Here is a 21,102-nt window from a genome sequence, read left to right as displayed (position 1 = left end):
ACGACTTCAAGATGTTCAACATCAACAATATAATTTTTAGTCAAGACAATGTTTTGTATTTGATATAGAATCAAGATGTTAGAGTTTAGATACCTTAGGTTTATTGAATATTATTTAATGAATTTATATGTCGATAAACTAATCTCAATAAATTGATTTAGCCTTTATCTATATCTATTTTATGAATTTTTGTCTTGCACAAAAACGTATATTGCACATGAACTCTTATTTGATGAATCCTACACATGAACTCTTATTTGATGAATCCTAATTGATGATTTTAAATACATCTCCGGACATGTTAAACATCATCATAAAGGTTGCATACAATTGGTTCACATCATCTAATTTGGACAAACCTTTTCTAATAAGAAGACATCTTAAATCATCATGTTTTACTATGACGGCTTTTCACTTATCATAGTTTCTTCAATAGAATGTATCAAAAGCTTCAATCAATCATTGAGCAATATACATGGTTTCTTTTTTATTTCTTTTGACCATATATGAGATAATACACAATCCTTTAAGTGTCATTTCATCTTATTTATTTGACAATCAATATATGACTTTTTCTCCTTTAATTTGTCAATTAGATAGTTACTATTAAATAATTTTTTTGTGGGGACTATTAAATAATATTGTTAATTTTGTTATCTACCCTTTATTATAAATATCATCCATTTGCAAGCAATTCCACCCACCATTTCAATCAAAAATTGTATTATTTTCAATCTTTTGTCTCAATGTCATGCCTTTTTTCTTTTTGTTTTTTTTTCTTTCTAAGTTTCACGTATTTGGTATTTTTAACAAGCCAAAATGATTTTTTTTTTTTGAGAAAAAAATCCATTTAATATAGTTCTCAAATATAACACAAAATGAATTATATTAACACAAAATTTTCATGTATTTTTGTATACTTAATAATTTAATATAGTTCTCAAATATAATTATTTTCGCATTTATTAAGGATAATATAATGATAAAGCAATTTAAGAGTAATTAATGTGTCATTTAAATTAGAATGATTATATAAAGGTTAAAATGTGTCATTTAATTATTTAGAATGAAAATGCCTCATTTGGTGGATCAGACAGGAAACTGAAAAAAAATTAAATGATAGCGTTAATTATAACCCTTAATTAAAGGAAACAACTAAACACTACCAAAACAAAAAGGAAACAACTAAACCAAAAAAAAAGATGGAAACAAACAAATATTGAAGTAGTATATTATAACAAATAAATGGAAGACATTTAAAATTCAAATAGTTCGATTTTCCTATCTGTATAAAAAAAATGAATTATTTGAATCTTTTAACCTTTTAATTAATGTTTTATATTCATTTGTTTTAAGGGAATATTTAATTTACATAAAAAAGTTTTTGACAAATTCACAAAAAAAAAATTCATTAAATTTTGATTTTTTTTGAATGGATTAAATTTTGAAATTTATATTTTTATAATTTAAAATAATTATATTTTATGTGTCATTTTAATTGGGTTGATCCAATAAATATTAAACTTTGTCATTTAATAGGTCAGACAAATAATAGACTAAAAAATAAAAGGTTCTTTAAATAATAGTCATTAATGTGGTATTTAAATTAAAATGATTCTGTTAAATGTCTCATCTATTTAGTCAGATAAAAAATGTTATTTAAATGATACCATTATATGATATCATGTTTTGATTCACTATTTTTGCTACTAATACTTAGGGGTGTTCAAAACCGAACCAATCCAAAAGAAAAACCGCTAATCGAATCAATCCAAACCAAAACCGCAAAAAACCGCATGTGGTTCGGATGTATTCAGATCATTTTTTTTACCTAACCGCATGGTTTGGTTCGGTTTGCGGTTTTGATTTTACCAACCGAACCAAACCAAACCAAACCACAATATAAGAAGAAAAAAAACTAATTAAATATATATCATCTAGATCAATACTCATAGAAATTCAATGGAAACTTTAATAAAAGAACATATTTTTTCTCTTATTAAGTTTCTACCTTGCTGCTTTTTCTATCAAAAATATATTTATGTGCTACTTGAACTCTTAGAGAATGATTAAAATTTTAGTCTTTTGTATTTCTTACAAAATAGGATTACTTTTTGTCCACATTTTAATTTGGTCTATGTAGTTGAAAACATTGTTGGATGAAAATAAAATTATAATGTTGGATGAAATTTAAAACATTCCTGAAAATATGTTGTGTTTTAGCTTTTTAATTTGATTTTAAAGTTGAAAACAAAAAAAAAATATATTATTGTCTAAAAAAACCGCACCAACCGATCCAATCCAAACCGGATTGGTTTGGTTTGGTTTGGTTTGGATTTTATTTTAAAAGTCAACTGAACCAAACCAAACCACGCACTTATTTATCTTGCGGTTCAGATAACTTTTACCCTTAAAACCGAACCAAACCGCACCGCGAACACCCCTACTAATACTAACAATAGCATTCCTAATCAAAATTGGTTTTGCTAATAATGAGTTGACTCAATTCCAAGGGTGTGGATTCAATCTCCGCTATTAGCGTGAAGATCTCTTTGACAAGGGATCTCTAAAAATTTTGTAAGTGCTTATTGAGTCATGAGACATGTCCTGACCTTGATGTGTCCTAAATTTTTTTTTATGTAAAATTAAAGTCTATTTGCCAGATTCTAAAGGAATTTTTTTTGTCAAATAATAATAACAAATATAATTTAAAAGGAGAATCGAATGATATCTAAAATTAAATTTTATCAATAACTTGGTAATTTTTCAAATTTCAATTTTACGAATTTCCTACAATGTTTATCTTAATTTTTTTTAAAATTATGTCATATATTTTAATAACAAATGCACGTAATTGTCAAAAAAAAAAATAACAAATGCACGTAAATGTGTTTTAATATATAAAAAAAAAAAATCTCTATTATAAAGATTTGGCTTCATAGAATGCAAAAGTACACGTGTACATATATGGTGCTTAAGCTCACTAAATGTTATCAAACTAATCCACATCAGCATGTACATTTTCAGTTTTTAGTGAGAAAGGAATGCATTAATATGATATTTAAGATTAGACATTTATCATATCATTAGTCAACTATGCATTTATCCTATAAGATATCCATACAATGATGATATCACAAAATTAAAGGGGTAATTGATGTTTTTCTTTTTTGAGGGGAAGGGGGTAATTGAGGTTATTTAATTGATTTTTATTTTATAAAATATTGTTTCTAACTTTCAACATTTTCACACTGTTTCAAAATTCAACGTTCATTCTAAAATTTGAAATTCTTCTCGAATTCTCAAATCCCTTTTTCGTTGAGTGGAGAGTTTGGTTTTCGATTGTGTCCTCCTTCAATATACGTTGACATCTAAATGTAAATTTTACATATCATATTTGTAATTTTTTTTTCTAAATTAAAAGCACAATTTAAAGAGAATATATGACATCTCAACTAGACTTTATTCATTTTTGCTTATATATATTATATTATTAAAAAAAGGGGGAGATACAAATACAAATTAGGGGGACATAAACCTACCCCAGTAAATCCACGCAAAAGTGTAGGTCGACCCTAAACGGATAGTACAAAAAATTAAAACAACACAAGTGGGTCAACTTCTAATTAATCCTAAAACTAATCAAAGGTTTTGCGTATATATGTAACTCATCAAATTATTTCCCTAATTTATCTATCATATAATTTTTTAATAAGCATGTATTTTGTCAACTCAACATATCACATTAGCGTTTTTCCATTTTTAGATTCCTCCAAAGACCAAAAATGAAGGATTTTAAAATAACGCAAAAAAATAAAATGATTTTTTTATATTTAATATAAAAAATTAAGCTAATGATATAAAAACTAACAAAATATTTCATCATAATGTTTGAAGTTATGAGGGAGTCTTCAATGGGTTGGATCTTCATATTTGGCTAAGAGAAACCCCACAAATGAGATTGACACACCCCTAAAAAAGATGAGATCGACACCACATCTCACTTATATGTTACTAAATATGTACTTTTGCATCTAATGTGTAGAAGTTTAACTCACACACGACACATTAACATCTCTCCCTTAAGCGTGAGACTCTTTGTATCTATGATATGGTGAAATAACCAAATAAGGCCATTTCGTAGAGATATGTTTTCACTCATTTATTTCATGAGAAGAGAAAAAATAAAGTAGAAAAAGAAATCAGATGAAAAAAAGAATTTGAACATGAGAGAAAAAGTAAGGGAGAATAGTGAGTTGTTGGTAATTTTATGGGTTTGTTACGTTGAAGAAAATTGAGATAATTTAGTAATTATGCTATCAAAGTACCAAACTCATTAAAAAGTCAACATCAATTTAAAATGTCTAATAAACATCTACAATTTTCCTTTTTCAGATTCCACCAAAGACCAATAGTGAAGGAATTTGAAATAATAGATGTTGAATAAAAATATATATTGCCTTGACAAAAAAAATTGCATGAAAATGAATGACGTCCAACATCTAAATGTTAAGATTAAAAATATTAAAAAAATAACACGCAAAACTAACAAAACAAATTATCATAATGTTGGAATTCCCAGTGTAGCCTACATTAGGTTATATCGTAACATTATGCTAAGAGAAACCACAAAAATTAGATTGATACCACATTTTCATACAATTTTTTTAGTTCATATCACTTATATGTTATTCAACATCTTCTCTTTTCTCCATTATAATTTTAACTCACATTTGACATATTAACATCTCTCTCTCAAGTGTGCAAGTCTCCACGTCTGTAATTATGTGACATAGACAAATAAGGTCAAATGAAGGCACAACATTGTCATAAAGATGGGATGGTAGTAATTAAATATAAGGAGGTTTATATTTCTTACTTTTATGAGAAGAGAGAAAGGAAATTGAAAAAGAAAGAAGATGAAAAATAAATTTGAGATTGAGATAAATGATACAGGTAAAAAAAAAAGAATTGTGTATTTGTCGATGAGGTTATAAGAAATAAAGTGAGTTGCTGGTAATTTTATAGGTCTATCGAAGAAGTTTGATATTTTTGGGTAATTAATTTGCCAAAAAAATATACCTAATTAGAAAACACTACAACATTTAAATCTTTTTAATAAGCACGAAGTATGTCAACTCAACATTCTACGTGAGAATTTTTCTATAGTTAAATCCAACCAATGATCAAAAGTGAAGAAATTTGAAATAATATAGATTGATTAAAAAATAGTGCATGAAAATGAATAACATCCAAAAACTTATATTTAATATAAAAATGAAATAAATGACATCAAAAAACTAACAAAATAGTTAATCATAATGTTCAGAGTTTTGAAGAAGACTAAAATAGGTTAGAACAACACATTATGCTAAGTGCGACTATAAAAGTGAGATTGACACCACATCATCACCAAAATCTTAACACATTAGTTATATTGATCATCTCACGTATCTATTTCTTAACAATTGACACATTAACATATCTTCGTTAAATGTGAGACTCTCTTCGTTTGAGATCTGGTGACATAGCCAAATAAAGCTAGACGAAGGAAAAACATAGTAAAAAAAGGTTGGTTGATGGTGGTTTCATGGAAGGAGATTTATGTTTGCACATTTAATGAAAAAGAAAGAAAGAAAAATAGAAAAAGAAATAATATGAAAAAGAAATTTGAACATGAGAGAAATGATAACGGAAAAAAAGTAGTGTGTGTTTTGTCCGTGGAAATATTAAGAAAAGAGTGTGTTAGTGATAATTTGATGGGTTATTTGAAGGAGTACGAGATTTATGAGTAATTATTTCACCAAAAAATAGACTCAATAAAAAAACTCCACATCAATTTAAAATGTCTAATAAACATGTACACATGTACTTTATCAACTCATCATAACATATATGTAGTTTTCTATTGTTCAATCTCATCAAAGATCAAAAATGAAGATATTTGAAATATAGAGGTTGGATAAAAAATTGAATGAAATCGAACGACATCCAAAAATATATATTGAATATTAAAAAATTAAGATATTATATTAAAAAAATAAAAAAATTAAATAATTCATCGTAATATTTGTAGTTATAAGGGAGCCTACAATGAATTGAATCATCACATTTGACTAATAAAACTCCAGAAGTGAGATTGAGATTGACGCCACATCTTCACCTAAAACCTCAAGACATTAGGCATATTATCAATTCATTCATATGTTGCTCAATATATATTATTGCATCCAAAGAGAAGTTTAACTCACATGACACATTAACATATCTCCCTTAAGGTTAGGAATCTCTGTGTATGTGATATAGTGAGATCAGATCAAAGATACAACATCGTAAAAAAATTTGGTTGGTGGTGGTTTCATAGAGGAGTGTTTTTGTTTGTTTCTTTCATGCGAAGAAAGAAAGTAAATTAAAAAAAGAAAGAAGATGAACAAGGAATTTGAACATGAGAGAAATTACGAGGGAACAAACTAAGGAAAGTATGTTTTACCCATGAGAGTATAGGTAATATAGTGAGTTACTGATAGTTTATGGATTTGTTGAAGGTGTTGGCGATTGCTGGTAATTATGCTACCAAAATATTAGACTCATTAAAAAAATACCACATCAATTTAAACTGTCTAATAAACATGTATTTTGTGACCTAACACATCTATATTTTCCACTATGATTCCACCAAACACCAAAAGTAAAGAAATTTATAGTAACAAAGGTTGAATAAAAAAATTGCATGAAAGCGAATGACATCTAAAAATTAAAATTTAAGGCTAAAAATTCAACAAATGACAGCCAAAAACTGAAACAAAAAAATCATCATAATATTATGTCTTATGTGGAAGCCTACAATGGGTTGTATCATCACATTAGACTAAGACCAGTCATATAAGTGAAATTGATATTGCACCAAACGTAAGATATTAGATATATGAGTCACCATACTTATATGCTGCTCAACATCTATTCTTGCATATAATGTGAAATTGTTACTCACAATTGACAAATTAACATCTCTCCACTAAGTATCATAGTCTCTGTATACGTGATCCACTACCAAGAACCGCTCCCCCACAATGTTGAACCGGGATATGATACCGTCGTTGGACCTTCAAGGGGAGACATCACTGGTGTGGATCGGCACATTGGAGAAAGAACAACCACACAGGTGAGAATGATACCACATCTTCATTCAAAACTTTAAGGTTTAAGTATGTGTTTTTTTTTCCATTTGTTTGTTGTTCAACCTCCACTATTTTATCAAATCTTTAGCTTTAATCGATACATGATACATAATATTCTCTATGTCAAGTATAACCAAATTCTAGCCCGTGCTTGGCACGGGTGTCCAAACTAGTATATATATATATATATATATATATATATATATATATAATACAAAAGGATACATCTATGAGTGATAGTACACGTGACATCTTCTTGCTCTTCATCTTATTTAATGTTTTTCTATCAACCAATCAAAATGGATATTGAATCATTTATTTTTTATTAGTCAATCAAAATGGAGCATGACTCATTTATTTTTAATGAGCCAATGAAAATTGATTATGACATGATTTTTTTTCCTATATATAGAGACAATTTATTTTTCATTGTTTTCATCTACATCTTCCTCCCATAAAAAATCATTGTTTTCAATCGCGTTCCCCTTTCTTTTATTTGTTTATTTCTTAATTTTTATTGTTTGTTTAAGATTTATTATTCTTATGTTATTTTTTATTGTGATTTCTTATGTTGTTATTTTCTATGCATATGCATATTCTCTTTTAAATTTTTCTTTTGGTGTTTGTTTCTATATTATTTGTTTTTGATCGAATCTCTATTTATGTTTCTATTTTCTTTTGTATATACCAAAAAAATAGTTTTTATGGCTCCTTTGATTTATTTAAAACAGACAACAACAAAACTAATATTTTATAATTAAAAAAAATAGATATTTGAGTGGACAAAGTTAATTAATTGATGTGCGTATAAATAAAAAATAAAAACAAGACCTTGCGTTAGTATATAGTGTTTTTGATTTTTTTTTTTAGTTTTATTTCCTTCATCCTTATGAAATATTTAAATGAATTTATACTATTATTAAAAACAATATTCTAATTAAAGATTATTAAATTATTATATTTTTTTAGAGAAAAAATATTACAACACCATATCTTTGTATTCATTCTTTTTTTTTAAGGAGCATTCATTCTATTATTTAAACTTATAATCACAGATGCTTTAAAATCGATTTCATATTTAATTCTTTCCACAATATTCGTTCCATCCCTACTTCTACAGAAAAACAATTCTTTCAAAACACTTCTACAAACTTAAAAAATTAAAATTGATTGATTTTGAAATTGTAATCATAGTAACTTAAAAAATAAATATGAAAACCATGTATTTTGGCTCAAGTTGTTTATGAACTCCATCAAATTTTTTTTTTAGGAGAACCCGAATTTTAGTTACTTCACTGTTGAACTCTTCTCTTAGACCATCCACAATGGTGGGTGCTTCACCTATTTAGCACCATATTAAATAGGCACCCTCATTGTGGAGTATAATATTTGGGTGCCTATGGAGAAGGGTGACTATGGAAGCACCCTATCTCTCTTCACTTTATGTGGACCCTATTTAATCAATCATAATGAATTAAATAAATTTTTGTTGAAATGTAATGATATACAATTATTTGTGAAACCTATTTAGTAATTTCTTTTGTGGTGCTGGGTTAGAGAAAATTGGTGCTTATTAAGTACTATTGTAAAATGAGTGATGTGGACAAAAGGGTCCGATTTAAGCACTTAAATCGGGTGCTCTGTTGTGGATGGTCTTAGGAGCCATTGAGTTAACAAACAAAAAATATAAAGACACATAAATACCCATTATTATTATTATTATTTTAGGGAATAAATTCTCATTATCATTTTTCCTAAAAATAATCATACAATATAGAACAATATAATTTCCACTAAATGGCATTTATTAATTTTCTAAGAATAATGAGACTGAATATGTCATCATATTTTTACACCTATTCCTTTTTAAAAAAAATGATATTGCATCGGTTCGTACTACATACAAATTTGATTCTATTTAATGGTGTTTTTTTTTGTTCATGCTACTAAAAAAGTTCGATTTTGTTATACGATAAAGGATCAAGTTGCACTAACTTAGAAAGTTAAGAGATCAATTTGACTTATATTAAAATTAAGGGACAAAACTGAAATTTTAAAATAAGTTCATGGATCAAATTGACCAATTTTAAAGTTTTGGGATTAAATTGAATTTTAAAATTAGTTACAGAGCCAAAGTGACATTTAAGCCAAAGAAAAAAATTAACAATATGGAAAAAACATATAATTATAGAAATAGTAATAACAACAACATTTAAAAGGAGAATTGAATGATATTATTAGTATTAATATTTGCTATCATGTTTTTTTTTTTTTAAATATGGTAACATGTCTTTGATTTTTTTTTTTATACTAAATTAATAATAGTAGCATTACCAATGAAGGTAGACTCAATTGGTAAAGAATTGACTTAACTGCAAGGTAATTGATTCAACTTATGGTGCTTGCGCGAGGACTTCTTTAGTGAATGATTTACAACTTTAAGCCATGAGATTTGTTCTGACTGCAATGAGCTTCCAAAGCCTAACTCATCTAAACATTTTGTCATGATTTTTTTATTAATTTTAAATTTAGAAAATAAAATTAAAATTGTAAAGCCTCAGCTTTTTGATTCAAAATGAAAGCCTAAATTTTAGCATATTCTAAAAATAAAAAAAACAGATTATTCGAAAACATTTTTTAGGAAAGATTATCCAATAAAATGGAAAAATGATATAATTATAGAAATAATAATAACAAAGTTTTGAAGAAGAATCGAAATGTTTCCCAAAATTAAATTTGAGCAACAACCGTTGATATTTTAAATTTCAATTTTACTAATTTTTTGTAAAGTTTGTATTGATTTTTTTTAAAGTATGTTGCATCCTTTTAATAGCATAATGCATGTAAATGTCTTTTAATAACAATTTTTTTAATGCATTTATGTCTAATTTTATAAAGAAATATGTACATGGGATAACTCTTTAATCATCATTGCACTATAACGATTTTTTAGGTATAATATTTAACGAAGTTATAAAAAACAAAAAACACAATGAATTTATTTTTAATAAAAAAAAATATGTCGACGAAGGTTGATTTTGTGAAAGGTGTGGAATTTGTTTTCATCTATCTCCAATGATACTAGCAGTGCTCAAAAGTCAGAACCTATAAATCTAAAGTTTGTCTTTTTACTACTAGACTAAACCCTAAGAGTTGGAAAATCATAATTAACTATACTAAATCCTGGGAGTTTATCATAACGTCGGGACTTCCAGCGGAGCCTACATTGGATTGGATAATCATGTTAAGCCAATAGAAATCACACAAGTTAATTTGACACTACATCTTCACACAGAACCTTAAAGCCCTAGACATATGGTCATCTCATTTATATGTTGATCAAATTCTACTCTTTCTTCCAATATGTAGAACGTTAACTCACACTTCATACATTAATGTATTTTAATCAAGTGTATGATTTTATGCATTCATAATTATGTCACGTAGTCGTAAAAAGTAAAATAGAGACACAAACATGTTCAAAAATATGCATACACAGTAGAAACTCTTTAATTTAATACTCGGTAAATTAATAAACTCTCTAAAATAATAAATTTGTCCGGTCCCGACTTGGGCCAATGTAAAAAATTGAAAAACTCGATAAAATAATAAGATAATAATTTTTCGGGAGATCCCTTTATAATTTTCGGTCCCAAGAAAATCATAAATTAATAATTCATAGAAACTGAAAAAAAAAATATATTAAGAATACATTGAACACATTTGTTCCTCTTGTTTACATTTATTGTACTTCAAAAGTCATTATTGATTTCCAATGCATATGAACACAGTAGTTACTAATTTACGTTGAGTCATAAGGTTCGCTGCAACGTAATTCTAAGAGGCATAGACTAATTTGCCTTTTTGTTTGGTATGTACAGTATAATCTTTATTATAAACATTTGCCTTAATTCTTTTGAAAAGTACACATGGTGTCTTCAAATTTCTCATCTCATTTAATGTTTTTTTAACAACCAATCAAAATGGATCATGACTCATTCATTTTTTATTAGCCAATCAAAATAGATCATGACTCATTTATTTTTCATTAGTCATTCAAAATTGATCATGACATGATTTTTTTCTTATATATAGACATTGTTTTTCATTATTTTCATCTACCTCTTCTTCTCATAATAAAAACCATTTTCAACCACATTATCTTTTCTTTTATTTGTTTATTTCCTTTTTTTTTTATTTTAGTGTTTGATTAACATTTCTTATTCTTATGTTACTTTTTATTGTGATTTTGTGTGTGTGAAGATTATTGTGTTTTCTTATTCAAAATTGGTGTTTATATGTTCTTTGTCTTTTATCGGATTCTTATTTTGAACTTGGAAGCCAATCAAGAGAAAAGAAGAAATGCATCACATATCAATTAGAATATATATGAAGTATTTATTTTTATGTAGTATTTGTTTTTGGAAATGATGTTTATCAATTTTATTGATTATTGATATTTTATTGTTATAGAGCTATGATCAAGGTCATGTATAACATAAATTTTTTGCCTTTTTCCAAACATCATGCCTTGAACTTGAGGAATCCATGTTTCGTCTATCAATATACCTATGTTGGAACATAGTACCTAAAAAACTAGGCAAGTAGCAAATCTATAACCTTCATTTTTTTTTTTTAGATAACTGAGGAGATGGGTGGTCAAATCGAAAACACACTAACTCATGGCGATGGGAGCATATGAGAGAAAGAGAAAATACCACCTGGAGACAAAAACTTAGACTTGACTGCAGCATGGTCATCACGTGACCACCTTAACTAACTTAATAAATATCATCATTGGATTAAAATCAATCAATGGCTAAAATTTGACATCAAATTAACTTTGACACTTTAATGTCATTTAATCCTAACCCATTTTTATATATTGATTGAGGGTATTTATGTGATAAAAAAATTATGTCACTATTCTCTACTTCAAAAAAAAAAATGCCACTATTCCCTAAAAAAAAATCATGCCACTATGCGCATGTTTATAAAAACTTTATTGATTGTTTTTTATTTTTCAATGTACACCGTGTTTGAGTTTTTTCATTATTGTTCGGATTGTTTTCTAAATTTGTATTTCCAAGAAATCATATAATTCTATAAAATAAAAAGTATATCATACTCCCTCCGTTTCAAAATGAGTGTCGTTTTAGCTAAAAAAAATTGTTTCAAAATGAATGTCACTTTCGGTTTCAATTGCAACAATAACTTTTTCTTTTCAATTGTACCCTCCAATTAATACTCTGCACACTACTTCCAAAGTATTACTTTTAAAACTAACCAATAGTTAATAAGGATAATTTGGTAAAATAATCATTCTCTTTCTTTTAATCATTGCATTTCTTAATATGTGTGTAAACACCTAAAACGAAACTCATTTTGAAACGGATGGAGTATAAGTTAATTATTACTAATATTAATTGTAATAATGTATCTCTAAAAAAAACTGATGTGATTTTTTGTTTGCAAGGCTAGGAAATGAAAAAAAATAATAAAAAGAAAACGACTACAATCTCAAGAAGGTTCATGTTGGATGTGACTGTAACCTTGTGCAACAAGTCTTGCTTTGTTTCTGACTACTTCACCTTGTTCATTCAACTTGTTTCCGAATACCCATTTTGTTCCAATAATGTTCTTATGCTGAGGTTTGGGTACCAGATCCCACACATCATTCCTTTGAAACTGATTAAGCTCTTCTTGCATAGCTAGTATCCATCCATCATCTGAAAGTGCTTCATCAACTGTAGCAGGTTCAATAACTGATAACAGTCCTATCATAGATTCTTCTTGTTTGAAATATGATCTTGTTCTTCTAGGACTCTCTTTGTTTCCAATGATTTGATCCTCAGGATGTGAAGACTTGTACTTGAATGACTTCTTGGATTGAGTAGCTTGCTGAGAGCCATCTTGAGCTTCATCAGAAGCAACTTCATCTTGTGCTTCTGAGTTAGGTTCAACTTCTGGACTATCTTCAGATTCAGCTATCTGATCAGGTTCTGGAGTATCTTCAGGAACTTGTATCTCTGCAAAACTTTCATCTTGCTCTGGAGTTTTACTTCCAGGCTCTTTGTCATCAAATTTAACGTGCATTGATTCTTCAACACAAAGTGTTTCTGAATTATACACTCTGTATGCTTTTGACCTTTCTGAGTAACCTAAAAAGATTCCTCTTTGGGCCTTTGGCATCAAATTTCTTTAGGTAGAGCTTGTTATTTAGAATGTAACATGTACATCCAAATTGATAAAAGTAAGAGATATTGGGTCTTCTTCCCTTAAAGAGTTCATATGTTGTTTTCTCCAAGATAGGTCTGATATAGATTCTATTTTGGACATAACATGTTGTATTCACTGCTTCTGCCCAGAAATGTTTAGCCAAATTGTTTTCATGAATCATGGTTCTAGCCATTTCTTGTAAAGTTCTATTCTTTCTCTCTACAACCCCATTTTTTGTGGAGTTCTAGGAGAAGAGAATTCATGGACAATTCCAAGTTTTTCACAAAAGTTTTCAAATGGCTCATTATCCTTACTTTTAAAATTTTCATTTCTTTTTCAGACTGAATTTGAGTGCAGAAGTTGTTGAATACATCATAAGCATTATCCTTACTTTTTCAGGAATTTTACCCAAGTCCATCTGCTGTAATCATCTACAATTACTAGTCCATATTTACTTCCATATAAGGATGCAGTGTTAACTGGTCCAAATAAGTCAATATGAAGTAATTCTAAGGGTCTGGAGGTTGAGACAATGTCTTTTGTTTTAAAAGATGATTTCACAATCTTCCCCTTCTGGCATGCACCACAAAGTGCATCTGAATGATAGTCAATGTCTGGTTGGCCTTTGACAAGTTGTAACTTACTAAGCTTAGAGATTAATCTCCAGTTAGCATGTCCCAACCTTCTATGCCACATCTATTTCTTATCATTCTTTGACAGAAGACAAATTACCTTCTGGTCAACCAGTTCAGAGAAGTTAATTTTATAGACATTCTCCATTTTCCCTTGAATACTATGGATTTGTTTTCTTTGTTGATTACTATGCAGTTGGTCTTTTCAAACATCACATCATAACCATTGTCACAAAACTGACTGATACTCAAAAGGTTATGTTCAAGACCATCTACCAACCACACATTATTAATTGAGATAGAGGAGTTACCAATAGTTCATGTACCAATGATCTTGCCAGACTGGTTGCCTCCAATTTTCACACTTCATCCTTCTTTCATTGTGAGGGTGAGGAACATAAATTTCTCTCCTGTCATATGCCTTGAGCAACCGCTGTCTAGGTACCATGATTTTTGCTTTTCCTTTGCTCTTAGACATATCTGCAGTATTGACATTTTCAGATTTAGGTACCCATTATTTTATGGGTCCTTTCAGGTTAGTACTAGAAGTTTTACTCTTCACTTCTTGTACCTTGTGCTGTAAGTTTGGTAGCTTCTGGTTAATCATTACCTTAGGTTTAACAACCTTTGGTTTTGATTCCCCAGGAGCAGTAACTGCTTTGTTCTTCTAAAACTTAGACTTCAGGACGTCAGATTCAGGTTTCAACAGACTCTGAGGAACAAATTCTAATCTCTTCAGAATCCTGATCTTTGAAGTTTTAGAATCAGAGTTTATCATTGCCTTTGGCTTAGAGTTCTTTGGCTTTGAAGTAATCTTAGCCTTAGAGCTGGAAGCTTCAGGTTCTGATTGAACCACAATTTCAAACTTAGCTCCTTCAGGTACCAAGAAGGTTTTCAATCCTTCCTTGATGCATTCACAACATACTTTGAGACTGATTTCATTAGGTTTCCCTCTTGAAAATCCAATCCCTTTTCCAATGTTTCTGTAAATGTTGTAAATCATTGAAGCAACTTTGCTTCTGTCAATACCAGATATAATAAAATCCTCAAGAGAAATTTCATGTTTGCTTAAAGACTTTCCATTACACTTTTCCTGTAGCTTCTGACAAAGATACTTGAGCTTCTCTTCATAAGTTTTACAAATGAAGTCAAAGCCTCTAAGTCCTTCTTCAGAAGCTTTCAGATCTAATAGAGTTGATTCTTGTTGTTTCATTAAATCAACATATTTTTCTTTTAAATCTTTCAACTCATTGGTTCTCAGTTCAAAATGTGTAAGAAGTTCTTTAAGAGACTCAATAAGTTCTTCTCTGGGAATTTTAGAATATACCTGACATCTTCAGAGTCTGAGTCAGGATCTGCTTTTGAAGTCTCAGTAGCCACTAACCCCATTGCTACATTTGCTTCATCTTCAGCTTCTTCCTTTTCAGACCCAGATTCACTGTCTAAATCTTCCCAGGTTGCCATTAAACTCTTCTTAATCTGCTTTCTGAATTTCCTTGTCTTGAAACTTGATTTCTTTGACTTATCCTTTGATTTCTCCTTCTGAAGATCAGGGCAATCAGCAATGAAGTGTCCAGGCTTCGTACAGTTGAAGCATCCCTTCTGATCTTCTTTCTTGGAGCTCTTGTATCCACCTCTCTTACTCAGAAACTTCATGTTCTTCCTTGCCAGATACTCAAGCTTGTTGGAAAGCATATCCATCTTCTCTGTAGGATCTTCATCAGAGTCTCCATCAGGTGACTCATCTTCAGATTCAATAACTTTAAGAACTTTTGATGACTTCCCTTTAGATGGTAAAGCAATAGATTTACTCTTCTTAGCAAGCTCATGTTCATTAAGACTTATCTCATGAAATTTGAGAGAGCTGACAAGATCTTCAACACTTAAGGTGTTTAAATCTTTAGCTTCCTCAATAGCAGTAACATTTGGTCTCCATCTAGCAGGCAAGCTTCTTAGTATCTTGCTAACATGATCAGAAGCAACATAACTCTTCTTTAGTATTTGTAGTCCAGAGACTAGGGTTTGAAACCTTGAGTACATTTCCTCAATAGTTTCATCATCCTTCATCTTGAACAACTCATACTGATGAACAGGCATAAGAGTTTTTGCTTCTTTGACCTTCTTGCTGCCTTCATAGTTAGAACAAAGAGAAGAAAACATTGCTTTAGCAGTGGATTTGTCACTCATCTTTATATACTCTGCTTTAGGTATAGCAGTGACAAGTGCTCCTCTGATAATATGATGCTTCTTGTAAAGTTTCTCTAGAGCAGGAATATGTTTCTTTCTGTCAACAGCAGCTCCTTCTTCATCAAGGACCAAGTCACCAACACCATCTTCAAGTATGTCCCATAGTTCTTCATCTATACCCATGACATAGCTGTAGAATTTGGTTTTCCACCAAGAAAATTCTTCAGGATCTCCATTGAACTTAGGAATCTTTCCAAAGTTAGATTTCTTGTTGTCACCATAATCAAATGGAACAGCAATGTTGTGCGCAGGTCCAACATTGAAGGAATCACCAGACATGTTTTTCTCAGATCTTTTTCTGTTACGCTGTTAAGTGTTAAGACAACAGACCAAGGCTCTAGATACCAATTGAAGGTGAGAAAAACACAAGAAGGGGGGTTGAATTGTGTTAGCTTTTTCTTCGTTTTCTCCTAAGCTGAAAACACTGACCAGAAGCAAATAGAATTCTGCTTCTGAAGTGATGTTCAGAACTAACTTGCAGCGGATAAAAACAGAGAGAGAAAGAAGAAAGACACAAAGCAATTATACAGGTTCCTTCCACAAACCGGAAGTAGTCCTGTCCCCCTTGCACTTCCAAGGAGAGTTCACTATAATGTAATATCTGATTACAACTGCTCACTGCTACAACTAGCAAGAGACTTCAAACTGCTCAAGCACAACTGCAAGAGACTTCTTATGCTCCTGAACACAATCAAGAGACTTCTATTGCTCAAGCACAACTGCAAGAGACTTCTAATCAAACATAATTACAAAGAAAAATGTTTGAGGTTGAACACTTGATATACAATCAGTGGTGTTCACAATACAAATCAGATACAGACTCTTAAGACTCTAGAATTTCTAAGATATGAAAGTTGATAAGAAATTTTAAGTGAACTTTTGAATGCAGAACAATTTCAGCAGAGTTTTGGCACTCGTAAATTGTTGTTGAGTCCACACCAATCTCTAAGTCTTCACTCCTTTATATAGAGGTGTGAAAGAGACGTTGTGAAATTGCCAGCACATCAAAAAGAGTCGTTTGAAACTTTGATCAATCAACAATGGTCTTTTGCCTGATATGGTTGTTGTCCTATGAAGAATCAATTTCAAATCCATTCCCATGGTGAAGAAACATCGTTGCAGGCAGAGCTGTTTTTCTTGTCTTGTAGCAGAGACAAAAACAGAGTAGTGGAGGTAGTGGTTGTACACTTCGTACAATTGTACTTTGGGAACGCTTTTGAAGAATAAGCATCCAATCCCTTCAAATCCTCTCAAAATAGTTGTTTCTTTACACTTCCAGTATACTGCAATGCTTAGACGAATTTATATCCATTGAACAACCCTTGAAGCTTTAAGTTTTGCATCTCCTGATGAACTTCAGCTTATGGTGATGAACTAGCTACTGATGAGATGCTTCTGATGAACTTGCTTCTGATGACGTCATCACTTCAGGAGCACTTTGTCTTCAGGAGCACTTCTCTTCAGACGCTTTAAGCTTCCTTTTTGTTGATTCCTTAGCTCTTTTTTGTTCTCCCAGAACCTATTTAAGATGTCAAATTTTGTCTATGGTTCTGTACACTTGAACAAATATTAGCTTATCCAATTGACAATTTTTAATACCTTGTTATCATCAAAACTCTCAAAGGTTTATTGTTAAACACATTTTGTTCCAACATGATAGGTATATTGAATATCTTTTTTATTATTATTTAAACGTGTTTAAAAATACAAAGTTTTAGATGATAAAATATTTGACGATGTGTTATATCAAGATGTGATATTTGAAGATATGTGATTTAAAGACGTGTTATATAATGATGTGCTATTTGAAGATGTGTGATTTAAAGATGTGCCATATAAAGATGTGTAATTCTCGAGTCATAAAAAGATGTGCTATGTTGAGACATTAGTTGGTGTTCATGCATTCATGGTCAATCCGATTCAAAGATGTGATTTAAAGAGGGGATACACACACACACACACACACACACACACACACACACACACACACACATATATCGTGTTTGTTACATTTTTTAAATATTTAAATTTATTCTTATTTATTTGTTATATGTGTTATTTGTATTGAAAATTAAGGGCGTTTTTGGAAAGAGAAAAAGTCAGTCCAAAAGAGTTTAAAGGGGTTATTTGTACTAAATATAAAAAAAATAACCCCTTTCAGCTCTTTTGGTCAGCCTTTTTCTCTTTAATCCTAATTTAAATAATAAAATAACGATCATTTACTCGATCATTTTCTTATTGATTATATATATAGTGACTTATACTTGACCTAATTTGTTAAACTTTTTTAAGGATAAAAGAAAAAAAACTTGACATATACTCATATCGTGTTTTTTACACGATATATTTTGTGTGGTAACAAAAGAAATTGTGTTTGTTACATTTTTTTTTTAATATTTGAATTAACTTTGATCCATTATCTTTTTTAAATGATAAGGAAAAAATCGAACATATACAATTTGTTACATTTTGTTTTAATATTTGAATTTTCCCTTATCTATTTGTTATACGTGTTATTAGTTATAAATGTTATTTGTTATACTTATATTTTATCAACAATATACCAAATATGAAAAAAAAAATTATCTTTCTTATTTAAAAATAAATAAAAATTCTTATCTTTCTCAATAACTAACAAAAAAAAAATATTAAGAGGGTATAACTGAAATAATGATAAGCTCAGCCCAAACATGTATAGATGGAAAACGATAACAATTATTTTTAATTCGAAATTTCCTTCAATTTTTTTATTTATTAATTCAATAATATCAAATCTAAAACAAAATTTCTTGCTCGCCAAGTACAAGCAAGAGACCGACCCTAGTCAGTCAGTATAAATAGTGTACTGACGCCTATTCTTTTTCTCATTCACTTCACCGTTTTCTAATTCTAACTTAGGGTTTTATTCATCGCATCGTTTTCAAACTTAGGTTTTAGGGTTTTAGCTTTCACAAAAATCAAAATCCAAGTTATCATGTCGTCATCAACCAGGAAGATCACTCTCAAGAGTTCCGACGGTGAGACCTTTGAGGTCGAAGAGGCTGTTGCTTTGAAATCGCAGACGATCAAACACATGATCGAGGACGACTGTGCCAAAACCGAAATCCCTCTTCCAAACGTAACTAGCAAGATCTTGGCAATGGTTATCGAGTATTGTAAAAAGCATGTTGAGGTTACGACGAGTTCCGAAGGAAAACCCTCCGAGGATGATGTTAAGGCTTGGGACGCTGAGTTCGTCAAGGTTAATCAGAATACACGCTTCGAACTCATCTTGGCTGCAAACTACTTGGATATCAAGAGCCTGCTGGAACTTACATGCCAGTATGTAGCAGATACTATCAAGGATAAGACGGTCGAGGAGATTCGCGACATTTTCAATGTTGAGAATGACTACAGTCCGGAGGAAGAGGCGAAAGTTCGTGCGGAATACAGTTGGGCTTTTGAATGATTATGCAACAAATCATCAAATTAGTCAAGGATTTATTTGCCATTATATTTTAACATTTTACAATTTCAGTCAAGGATTTTTCATGTGTGGATTTATGTTATGTTTCGTTTTATTTATCAAAGTATGATCAACATTTCTGCTTTTCTTTATATTTGGAAGGTTTTTGGTTAATGGTTCTTGTGTTATCATATTGTTATAATTTGCTCTGTTATAATTTGATCTTTTGAAGCATATATATGCTTGATGTGTTTTGTTACAATATATTCTTATTGGTCGAATTTTAATTTTTTTTCCTTATTGTTCCAAATTATTCTTATAAAATTGACATTGTGAAAATGGAAATTTGTTATTTCTTGCATAGTTATGTCCCATGTGTTGTGAAATTTGTGATATCTACACAAGCTTCTGGCAGCCTGATATTAAGAGTTATGAACTTTTGGTCAAGAACGTCTTGTTGAGTTATGAACGATTTTATCAATACGAGACCTGTTTCTATAGAAAGACATATGTCTGTCTCTTTAATGATTAGTCTTAAGCACGTGATTATCTATCAATTTGAAACATGGCTTCTGAATGATATCAATATATCTCATTCATATAATGGGATTAAGGGGACATGGATTTGATGAAGCAATGTTATGCTCTTTATATAATGATTTTGTGGGAGAATGTATGGATCCTGTTATAACTATTACCTCTGTTACTGTCAAGAAAAAAACTATTACCTTTATATAATGTGTTTATCAAAGTACAAAATTGTTTGATAAGAGTCTTGGAACAATATGATGCTATCCGATGGTCTTGTTAATCATGATGTTGAGTTTTTGTTCTATTTCTGTGAGACTATAAAACTTCATGTAATTTTTATTAATGATTTTGTGGGAGAATTTCTTTATCCTGTTATTATAACTATTATCTCTGTTACTGTCAAAAAAACAAACTATTACCTCTGTTGAATCTATAGTTAGGGGTCTTGGTGGGAGAATTTCTTTGTGGGAGAATTTCTTTATCCTGTTATTATAACTATTAGTTTCGCTATAAATAAGAACTAGAAAATGACCAGGTTAGAATTGTGGAACACAAACATAGCTCCTACTTTACCTTAAAATGATAGTCAAAGCTAACATTGCTACTCAATACAAAGTTCAGAAAACTCTAATGATCAAAACACGAGTTTCCGATCCTCCAAGTAGTAGTAGCAATAACCGCTGCACTGAATGCGACTGACACGATTCAACTTGTTTTAGCAGAAACAAAGGCTGAAGATCTAAATCATATGCAAACCATTTCTACTTTCTAGAGTCATAGTTGCATGTGCCTTTAAAGTTCCATCAAAGAAGCTTCATGATCCGAGCTTCATTTGGCGGTTGTTCAAGTT

The 21,102-nt window shown here is 30.0% G+C and overlaps 1 pseudogene; it reads left to right on the top strand.

Moving 5' to 3' along the window:
• Positions 1-19,158: 19,158 nt before the first annotated feature.
• Positions 19,159-19,912, top strand: LOC146899522 (SKP1-like protein 1A pseudogene; annotated as a pseudogene).
• Positions 19,913-21,102: the final 1,190 nt, after the last annotated feature.

The sequence above is a fragment of the Medicago sativa genome, chromosome 8, assembly GCF_051527215.1.
Source record: "Medicago sativa cultivar Bolivia chromosome 8, Bolivia_mono, whole genome shotgun sequence".
Classification (NCBI taxonomy): domain Eukaryota; kingdom Viridiplantae; phylum Streptophyta; class Magnoliopsida; order Fabales; family Fabaceae; genus Medicago; species Medicago sativa.
Note: the sequence above shows the minus strand (reverse complement) of the source record. Positions and strands in the feature narration are given on the sequence as shown.